This window comes from Benincasa hispida, chromosome 4 (genome assembly GCF_009727055.1).
Source record: "Benincasa hispida cultivar B227 chromosome 4, ASM972705v1, whole genome shotgun sequence".
Taxonomy (NCBI): Eukaryota; Viridiplantae; Streptophyta; class Magnoliopsida; order Cucurbitales; family Cucurbitaceae; genus Benincasa; species Benincasa hispida.
In genome coordinates, this window is record NC_052352.1 from 68,715,623 (window position 1) to 68,725,612 (window position 9,990).

Here is a 9,990-nt window from a genome sequence, read left to right on the forward strand (position 1 = left end):
CAGTCATCACTAATGACAAGAATGAATTAATTCCCACAAGAACGACTACGGGGTGGAGAATTTGCATGGATTATCGCAAGTTAAACCTGGCCACTAAAAAGGACCATTTCCCATTCCCGTTCATTGATTGGATGTAGACAGACTCGAGGGGAATGAATTCTTCTGTTTTCTTGACGGCTATTCAAGGTACAACCAAATAGAAATTGCACCGGAGGACCAAGATAAGACAACTTTCACGTGCCCCTTTAGCACGTTCGCATTCTGTCGCATGCCATTTGGACTCTGCAATGCACCAGGCACTTTCCAATGATGCATGATGGCAATATTCTCAGATTACTTGGAGGAGTTAGTCGAGGTATTCGTGGATGATTTCTCAGTCTTCGGCAATAACTATGACTCCTGTTTATCTAATCTTGAAAAGGTCTTGAATAGATGCGTGGCAACAAATCTTATTTTGAACTGGGAAAAATGCCACTTTATGGTAAAAGAAGGAATTGTTCTGGGTCACAAAATCTCTAAAGCAGGATTGGAAGTTGATCAGGCAAAGATCGACGCAATTTCCAAATTATCCCCACCAGTGAACGTAAAAACACTTAGGAGCTTTCTGGGACACGCTAGGTTTTATAGAAGATTTATTCGCAACTTTTCCCAGATTGCAAGGTCCCTAAGTGCACTCTTTGAAGCTGACTGAGAATACAATTTTGATGACGCATGCACCAAAGCATTCAACACATTGAAAGATGTGCTCATCACCACACCTATTTTGATTGTGCCAGATTGGACGCAACCATTTGCGTTGATGTGTGATGCTAGCGGATATGCTGTGGGCACAGTTTTGAGTCAGCGCAAGGACAAGGTATTGTATCCTATTTATTATGCAAGCAAAACATTGAATGATGCACAAAAAAACTATACAACCACAGAGAAGGAAATGCTCGTAGTGGTGTTTACACTAGAGAAATTTCAACAGTACTTAATTGGAACAACCGTTGTGGTGTATACAGATCACTTTGCGATCAAGTATTTGATGACAAAGAAGGATGCAAAACCAAGGCTTATACGGTGGGTTCTGCTCTTGCAAGAGTTTGGCCTAGAGATTAAAGACCGAAAGGACACCGAGAACCAAGTCGCTGATTATTTGTCAAGATTGGAGAATTGGTTCAAGGGACAGAAAAAGATATTGAGGAAAGATTCCCCGCTGAGCTGCTGATGGCAATAGATATTAATGTTCCCTGGTATGCAGACATAGTGAACTTCATCGTTTGCGGTCAAATACCAGATGACTATACCTACCAGTAGAAGAAAAAGCTAAGACATGATGCCAAATTTTATTTTTGGGACGATCCATTCCTATATCGACTTGGACCTGATCATATATTGCGTTGATCTGTTCCTGAGCACGAAGTCAAGCACATTTTAGAGCCTTGTCATGAGTCCCCATATGGAGGATATTTTGGGGGGCAGCGGACCGTGACAAAGGTCCTACAGTGTGGCTACTTCTGGCCAACAGTGTTTAAGGATGCTCATGCCCATGTTGTGCAATGCAACAGATGTCGGAGAACGGGGAATATGTCAAAAAGGAATGAAATGCCACTGACGTCAATCTTAGAAGTGGAATTATTTGATGTTTGGAGAATTGACTTCATGGGCCCGTTTCCACCATCAGAAGGTCATCACTATATTTTGGTCGCGTTGATTATGTATCAAAATGGGTTGAAGCCATCGCATGCGAAAAAAATGATGCGGTCATAGTGGCAAAGTTTCTGAAGAAGAACATTTTTGCTCGTTATGGGACACCACGGGCCTTAATCAGTGATGAGGGCTCTCATTTTATCAACCGCATAATTGCCAACCTGTTGACTAAATTCAACGTTAGCCATCGAGTTGCAACTTCTTATCACCCACAGACTAATGGGCAGGCGGAGATTTCTAATAGAGAGATCAAAACTATCTTGGAGAAGGTAGTTAATACTTCCAGGAAAGATTGGTCACCCAAGCTTGATGAAGCACTGTGGGCATACAGAACTGTCTATAAAACAGCAATTGGCATGCCCCGTATGCCCTGGTCTTTGAAAAATCTTGTCATCTGCCGCTCGAGTTGGAACATAAGGCAATGTGGGCATGTAAAAAGCTGAAGTTTGATTTAGCCAGTGCGGGGAAAGTTCGGAAGCTGCAATTGAATCAGTTGGTCGAATGGCGAAGGGATGCCTACGAAAATGCCAAGATCTAGAAGGAGAAAACCAAGAAGTGGCATGACGACCACATAAATGATCGGACATTCACTGAAGGTCAACAAGTATTATTATTTAAGCACGTTTGCAGTTGTTCCCAGGAAATTTGAAATCTCGCTGGTCTTGGCCATTCCAAATTAAGACAATTTTTCCTCATGGTGCAGTAGAACTAACAACTTTAGATGGGAATAGCGCGTTTAAAGTCAATGGTCAACGGATTAAGCCTTACTATGGAGGCGACTTCGAGCGACGCATGGACACCATTGTCTTGAGCAAGCAGGATTAAACCGTTTGCGGGGGAAGCGATTGCCGGTAATTTTAAGAACTTCTTCCAATCAGTACCCCTATCTATGTTTACTTGCTTTCTTTACAGCTTTCTTTTACCGCTTTCTAAATCTCTTATTTACTGCTTATTAAATTAGCCATTAATGCTTTCTGTGTTCTTTTACAATTTAATGTCATACGTATTTCCATTTCTTTAATTTAGTAGCGTCGTCCGTAAATTTTTGTGAATGATTGATCAGTAAACACTGCAAAGTCCTTTTCGATTTGTGTTTCCGATGAATCAAGAAGAAAAATGAATACTGGTATAAAAAGCAGTGATGGGTGCATTGTGTGTTAACTAGAGACACCTTGCGTCCATTGCACCCAAATGCATTGCGTTGAGGGGTGTGTTACGCGCTTGTGTGCTCTTTGCCCATCCTTAGCTAAATGCACTATGTTGAGGTATCCTCCAGAAATGTGTTTAGTTAAGGCGCGTGTTGCGGGAGTACATGTGTGTTGCCCGTCCTCAGCAAATATGTGTCTGCATTTAATGGAAGCATGGTGTGATTTTTTTTTTTAAATCGTGCACCCTTCTGAATCAAATTTGAAAGAAAAATTCATTTATTCTTTTATAAGCTAATCAAATTCTTTGATTCTTGTACAGGCAAAGCAAATTTTATATTGCGTTCATTTGTAATTATTTGTATACTTTGTTAATATTCAATACAATGAGTACATATTCACTCCACTTTTTGCCTGTGCCTTTCTCTTTATCATCCTTTTTCAATACTTGCGATATTCTTAATCTTTTACTTTTGTGTTCTTCATTGCGTTGCTATAATGTATTATATGTCTATACTTAGAAGCATTTTCCATACTTTGTAAATTCTGACTAACACTTAGTTAATTCTTAGTTTAGCAGTACTTTACCTTTTACCTTTCAAAGTTCTGCTCAAACCTTCTTTTTGAAATTTTTCTTCTAAGTGTTTGTCTAGTCTATCCAAACAACGCAATGAGGACCTTGCACATCTTTAAATTTGGGGGTGGAGAAGGTCTGAACAGATAAGATCAAGAATATGCAGTATTTAAGAAAATGCGTTCATTTTCTATATAAATAAAAAAAATTATGCAAAACTCCAATGTCAGCGCAAGGGAAAATCCTTAAAAATATTCCCAACCTGATAAGAGTTTAGTTGTGAAAGGAGACTGCTCGTAGTTGGATGTTCGTATGACACCCGTAGGAGCAAGCCAAAATGAAGGTGGGTTTCCAAGATCAACGCAGTATGAAAATGAAGAGAAAATAAATAATAAAAGAATGCAAGAGAAAAATCCACCGAATATCATGAGTTAAAGTTGAGATTGGCACACAACAGTAGTTGGATGTTCGCATGACACCTGTGGGAACAAACCAAAACGAAGAGTGTAACCATGAGCAACTGTCTTTAGTAAATGACGCAAAAGTTTTGACCACTGTATTTAGATATATCAAGTTGTTTTGACAAAGAAGAGATAAACATTCTATTTTGAAAAATAGAAAAGCATCTTTGAGCGGAATTTTGTTATATAAAAGAATAAAATAGGGCTTGTTAAGAATTAGCAAGAATAGGAAGAAATTGCAATGTTAAGTAATGTGCCTAAGTGTAACATTCGGAGCAACCAATTGACACAAAAATATAGGATAGGAATTGAGAATTATTGCCTTAGTAGAAGATATGCTTGACGACAAGCATATATCTAAATTTGGGGGTGTGATAACTTGTAGAAATACAAGTTATTTATACTGCCTTATCTAGATATTGCGGCCAAAAGAGAAAAATATGCGCCAATTGTATGAAAATTAGCTTAGAAATACAATAATTATGAATTATTGCAATTACATCTACTAACATCATTAAGATGGAAGAAAAGGAGATTTCTACTCTGTTTTGCAGGAAACCAAGTCACTGCTTGCGATCAAGGCTCAAGAAGAACTTACTAACACATCTTTATCATATTGTGCCCGTCAATCAACAATGACAAGACGATTAAGCAATAACGGCACAATGTGATAGTTGATCCAGAGCTGACTTTCAACCGCATGCGGTAATAAAAACAAAACTGCATGCGAACTCCTGATCGATTAATGCAGTTGATCAACGCAAAAGCGGAGGATTGTGACCCATGTATGACTAACGATTGTGCAGATTTGACGGTATGATTGCATAACAGAAGGAATAAATATCCCTCCATCTTTAGAATTTCCATAACTAAAGTAGGGTCCACAAGGCCGGAGTCAAAGATCTTCACCTATAAATAACCCCATAGAATTCAGAGAAAAGGATGGCTACTTGATGCGGGGCTATTTGATATTAGGTTATTGAGAGAGAGGCTGAGCTGAGTGCTGAACGGAAGAAATCCGGGAAGAGAAGAGACAAGGCCGAGAGGTGAGTCTCAGTACTATTCTGCTAGATCCCTGCCACGAAGCTCTATACTCAGATCTCTGCTACTGGTTGAGCAAGCCTGAGAGGGAAGCTTATCCTTCGCACGATCCATCCATACCGGAAAGTAAATCTCCATCCAAATCGGTGCCGAGACATTGGCACTTGTTTGTATTTGTTTCTAACTCTATTCATCACCTGTCTCTTATACACATCTAGATGTGTATAAGAGACAGGTCTAGCAACAGGCATGTGGGAACACGGCCGATCATTGAAAGGTGTAGGCCAAGGGAAAAACGGAACCGTTCTTATAACTTTAACACAATTAAGAACTTGCACTGTTTATATTAGTTATCCTTCTTTTTCTGCTTCATACATAAGACTTGCCAACACATCACACGATCTTTGTATAATCTTCACAATCATCCTTGACCTCAGTAACTCATATCATGGAACTTGTATCTTGTACCATCTTAGCTTAGGTTTATTGTACTTCATTTTATTATCGCATTTTTACTGCTTTAATTTAGTTTAACGTATTTTTATATACTTGTACAAATCATTCTTTTATAAATTGAAAAACCTGGTGGCATGTATCATAAACATAATGCAATAATCTTAAACAGTCCCTGTGTTCGACCTCGGATCACACCGAGAAACTTACGGTGGAATTATACTTGGTTCCAACGTAAGGAAACTTGTGACAACGCACAACATACTACAAGAATATCCATTAACAACGCATATCTAGAAGTAGTATCACGTCATCTAAGCATCACATACATTTCTACGTTCGTAACATATAACCATTTATACAAATACTGATATATACTGATAGACACTAATATATTTCTATCAGTGTCTATCATTTATACACATTGATATACTATTGTGTTGAAATCCACTGATAGACAATAGCATCGTCCATCTATAGCTTCTTCCTTGCAGATAAATAGTTTTTGGTGGGACTATGTATGGATGTGAACATTTCTCTACCTCTGATAGACAATGATACACATATATCACTATCTATAAGTTATACAAAGTGATAGAGTTTTATCACTTTCTAGCAGTGATAGAAAGTGATATAGTTCTATCACTATCTATCACTGATAGAAAGTGATAGAACTCTATCATTCTCTATAACAGATATTGAGCTCTATCACTAGTTATATATCGTGCTTGATGTACTATGATTGAGCTCTATCATTTTCTATCACTGATAGGCAGTGATAGATAGTGCTTGATATATCGTTTAGCTCTACGTCCAATCGTCTATACGATCGTTTAGCTCATCAACTATCGTGTACATGATCGTCTAGCTGCAGTCAACTATTGTCTACACGATTGTCTAGCATTTCATCCAATCATTTACATAATTGAACTATCGTTTAGTTCTTGGAGCTTCGTTTACACAACCAAGCTGCTATTTGGTAAATGATAGAAGAATTTCAAGCCTCAACATACTACCTCCTCTGACTCTTGAATTGTTATTCACCGTTAAATCTGAGTGTTTTATGATTGTGAACGTGAAGATCATAGTGAGATGGAGCTTACAATCATGTTCTTTTTTTAATAGACCATCACTAACAGACATTATATAGACTTTTATTATTGTCTATCAATGATAAAATTCATGATAACATGAATTCTATCATTGAGCTTACCATCACTAACAATATTTCTTTGTTTATATTTCTTTTCTAGATTTGAAACATTGATATACCACAATTTATACCAAACATTGATATATACTGATAAACATTCATAGATTTCTATCAATGTCTATCATTTATACATATTGATATACCATGTGTTGATATCCACTGATATCTTTCAACTAGTGTATATCACAGCTATTCTTAAAATGAAGATACTTGATGAATTGAATCATGGATATTGATATTGAACTTTTCTAATGGTCAATTTTGAAAGTCAGTGTTTCTTTTTTACCATCTGATACAGTATATCAGTTTGGTTTATTAAAATTTATATATTGATTTCATTTTTTATGTAAAAGTTGTTGCAATATTAGGATTATCCGTGGTTGATTCATTTTTTTGGCATCAAAACCTAAGAAACGCATTATAAGCACTATAGTAATTGAGTTAAGAGTTGATATACACTGATAGAAGTCTATCAATGTCTATCAGTAAACTATGGAATTGATAGACTTCAAAAGTATATAATATATATTTAAACATTGATAGACACTGATAGTAGTTTAAATATATTTATCAGTAAACTATGGGTTTTTTTTTCTATCTGCATTGCGTTTATGTGATAAATGTTTGTGGATGAATTGTTGATGGATGTTTCGTGATAGAATTCTCGTTTTAAGGCTTTCTTCAAATTTTACAAAGTTAAACGATCGAATAGCTTTTGTTATGCGATCATGTAGAGTTTACTACATGATCGTATAGCATTTTCTAAACGATCATTTAACTAATGCTACACGATCGTGTAGAGTTTTTTACACGATCGTGTGACATTGGTTGTATGATCGCGTAGGCGCTCGCTTGCTAGACAGTGATAGACAGTGCTTGATATATCGTTTAGCTCTGCATCCAATCGTTTATACGATCATTTAGCTCATCAGCTGTCATCTACACGATCATCTAACGCTTCATCCAATCGTTTACATAATTGAACTATCGTTTAGTTCTTGGATCTTCGTCTACACGATCGAGTTGCCATTTGGTAAACGATAGAAGAATTTCAAGCCTCAATATACTACCTTCCCTTACTCTTGAATTGTTATTGATCGTTAAATTTGAGTGTTTTGTGATTGTGAACGTGAAGATCATAGTAAAATGGAGCTTACAATCATGTTCTTTTTTAATAGACCATCACTAACAGACTTTTATAGACTTCTATCCTTGTTTATCAACGATAGAATTCCTAATGTATCTAACAGAATTACATTGAACATATATTTTGTCTAAACTTTGTACGTTTTCCTTTTCCTATAGCTTTAACAACCTAAAATAATAGTAACATGAAATGGACCTAAATAGAGAAATGTTAGGGAAGATGAATCAAATTCGATCGAAGAATCTTCGTGAAGCCGCTTGATGGAAAATAACCAAGTTGACGTGAAACAGCGTGATGGAAGAAGAAGAAGAAGAATAACAAGAAGAATAGTGAACGAAGTCAATCTGAAGAAGGAGATGAAATTTTGGAGTGAAAAATCGACTGAAGAGGAAAAATTGGGCGGGATTTTTTTGGTATTTCACACTATTTTTAGGCTTTCATTGGGCTGCAACTTTTTGTAGTTTTTTTCCCCTACAGATTGTAATTATTTTGGTCCAGTTTTTTTATATTTAAAAACCTCCTATATTAAATTATTCTATTATAAATATAATATTTTGTAATAGTGTTATTATGAAAAATATAACAAAACTAAAATTTGTAGCATTTGACATTAATGGTAATAATTATTTGTCATTATTGCTTGATGCCAAAATACACCTGGATGCCATAAAAATATCATCATCAGAAGACAATCTTTCTTCCTAAAGCTCGTTGTAAATGGAAGCACTTGAGGCATCAAAATTTTAAATCAATATGTTAGAGAAGACATTTTTCTACATTTCAAATATGCTTCTACAGTAGTAATATCAAAATAAATATTTTAAAAATATTTTGCATTCATTTAATGTCTTCTCGTGGCTGAATCAAATAACGAGTTATTGATTAAAAAAAATATATGAATTCAACCAACTAGAACAACAACATTCCCTGAAGTGAATGTTGTAGATTTTAATAATAGTGGATGAAAAATCATGAATCTCGACCAACTGGAACAACATTCCCTGAACTGAATACTATGAATTTTAATAATCGTGGTTAAGATCGTTGTCATGGTCAAGGTCGTGACCGTGGCAGAGGAAGAAATAATAATTATTTTCGTGGTGGTCGCTCTAATCATTCAAATATCAAAAAAACCACACAAAATGATGATCACAAAGGAAAAGCTCCATAAGATAAGAGTTCAAAAATTATTGAAAATAAATGCTTCCTATGCAGAATGATTGGGCATTGGTCACGTATCTGTTGTACGTCAAAACACTTAGTTAATCTTTATCAAGCCTCCCTATAAGGAAAAGAGAAAAAATGTGGAAGAAAATTTTGCATACCAGGATAATGACATATTTGACCCATACCAAACGACTAATTTGGATGTGGTGGACTTCTTTGAATCTCCTAAAGAAAAGATTGGCACAGTTGATGGAACATCAAGTATTTCTTTTGACTTTGAGAATATCTAGACTTAATGTTGTTGTTTTATTTTATCTATCTTCATTTTTTTTTGGTCAATGCTAACTTTTGTATATTCCAAGTATTATTTTTCTTATTGTAATTATTTTCTTTTAATGAAGAAACCTGGATCATTTTCATATGTTGCGTGACTAAAAAATGAGTAAAGAAGATTTATGTTTAGCAGACAGTACAACTACACATAAAATACTGACAAGTGAAAAATATTTTTCCAAACTGACAATGCTGGAAGCAAAATTCAATACAATATTAGGTTCATCAAACCCTAATTGAAAGATTTGAAAAGGCAAATATTAATTTTCCTAGAGGAAAAAATTTACAATTGACAATACATTGTTTTCTAGTCAATCAAGGAGAAATCTACTTAGTTTTAAAGATATACGTTGCAATGATTATTATATTCAAACTGATAGAAAAAATAATATGAAATATATTTATATCATATCTACTGTCTCATATGAAAAATGTAAACTAGAAGAGTTGCCTGCTTTATCTTCTAGATTATATTATACTCATATACACGTAATTGAAACATATGCAACAATGAACCTGAAGTTCATGAATTCATACATATTTACAATTTGACTTGACAAATTATGTCATCTAGAGTCTATAATGATGAGAAGAATTATTGAGAATTCAAATGGACATCAATTGAAAAGCTAGAAAATTCTTCAATCTAATGGATTATCATGTGATCCTTACTCTAAAGGCAAATTAATAATTAGACCATTACTAGCTAAAGAGGAACTGAATCACCTGCATTTTTAGAAAGAATTCATGGTGACATATGTGGA